Below are 1,930 nucleotides of genomic sequence, written 5' to 3' on the forward strand. Positions count from 1 at the left end.
ATAGTAGAACCACATTAAAGTTTGTCTGCTATTCACTACTAGCAATTCTGTGTCAGTCAGGAATGCACTAATAAATGCTTAACAGTAGACACTAGTTCCTGGGGAAAACAAAGAGGCATCATATATAGATTATACACACACATACTCATAGGTACATACATACATGCATATATATATGTACCTGTGTGCACATTATAAACATTCCTAATATAAAGGATTGTAACACAGTTTACATAAAATAACAAGATAGGCAAATACTCCATTGTAAAGTTCATATAGCTACTGGATTCTCACAGAATGCTTTTGTTGATTTTTGCTCATGGCTTGTATACTTGTATCCAACCAATGCTTGTAGTTGAACCACGATTTGACAAATAGAATTGCATCTCCACCTGCTCTTTTGCCAGTAAATTTTATTTTCATTAAATCTGTGAGCTGTTCAACAATTTCTCACCCTTATACAAGTTCAACCCATCAAACTAAAAGTTTCCTTTCAGCAGTAAGTGCAACGCATCTTAAAGCTTAATCTGTACTGTGATAGAAACATTTTCTCCTTCAATTTCTAGAGACAAGCACAAAACAAACGAAGTTAGCTCAGACTTTGCAGTTCTTATGGGGAACGGAGTCTTGGAGGCCTGCTGCCTCGCACAGCTGACTCACCCGGTGTGGGTTAGGAAGTTGCCCCCTGTAGCATAGCACTGTATATACAGCAGTGGAAATGGATGACAGTGAGCACACGAAATAGATATTTAGCCAGCAGAAACTTGATCTGCCAGATGCCAAGCGTGAAGTAGAGTTTGGGAAACCTGTACTAGTCGGCATCATGGAGAGCCGTGGGAGGAAGCCAGTTGCTATACGCACGGTTGCTTTGCGGTTCTTCCGTGTGAGGTTTTGGCAACACGTGCGGATATTACCTAGCTGAAAACGAAGCTCGATAAATGAGCTTGGAGCCCAGGAAAGCCGGGCATTGGAGTTGCAAAGCTGGGAGATATCCAAGTGTAGGGAGTGGATGAAATCACATAGGGGGGGATGGGGCATGAGAGGAAAGGCCTGAGACCTTTAAAGATACCTCATTTGGGAGTCATCAAGAAACAAGCCAAAGGGGGTGGAAATGGAGATAGAAACAGCCTACCGCTATCGCCAGAACAGGGAGGTCGTTTCAAGAGGAACAAAGTATTTTGCCTAAAGAGCAGCTAAACCGAGGAGGTGTCCTTTGGGTACAGTGTCTCTGGGGCCCACTGGTGACTGTAGGAAAGGCAGGTTCACTGGAGTGTGGTAAACCAAGACGCTGGTGGGAGCTGGGAGACGAGCAAGGAGTGGCAGGGAGCGCCTTCAGCCTCCAGGGGCTAGGTAGGGTGGCAGCTGTAAGGATAGAAAGCGCCCGAGAGGCTTAAGGTTGGTTAAATGGTAGAAATGCACAGATCCAGTTGAGAGGGAGGGAGATTTAGCTTTGATTGAACTCTGTGGTACTGGGAAAGGGGCGTCAGAGTGTGTGCGCGCCTGTGACAGCGACAGACTGGGAGGGCGCGTGCTGTTAGGCGTAGGTGTGTAGGTTTGGCGACCGAACGCGCTAAGTTTCTTTTTCCTAAATAGGAGCTAAAGGCCCCTACTGACAATGGGAGTTGGGGGTGCGGGTGTAGGGCGCAGGGGCAGTCGGGGGCAGTGGAGCCAGCACAAAGTGACCCGATCGGTCACAGCCGGCGGGAAGACCAGGGCAGGGAAGCCGAGCAGCGGAACCTGACCGCGGGACACGGGCCTCGGCTGCAACCGCAGCCGCCGCTCGGGAGGGCGAAAGTGGAGACACCTCACGACTCCTCCCCGACAGGAAGAAGCCGGAGATCTGGGGCTGCTCCCGCCGGCCCCTTCCCAGCGGGGACGCTGCAGTCCCTCCGCCGAGCGCCCCCGGCCGCGCGAGCAGCGCGACACAGGC

This window comes from Condylura cristata, unplaced genomic scaffold, assembly GCF_000260355.1.
Source record: "Condylura cristata isolate star-nosed mole 26May11 unplaced genomic scaffold, ConCri1.0 scaffold00010, whole genome shotgun sequence".
Classification (NCBI taxonomy): Eukaryota; Metazoa; Chordata; class Mammalia; order Eulipotyphla; family Talpidae; genus Condylura; species Condylura cristata.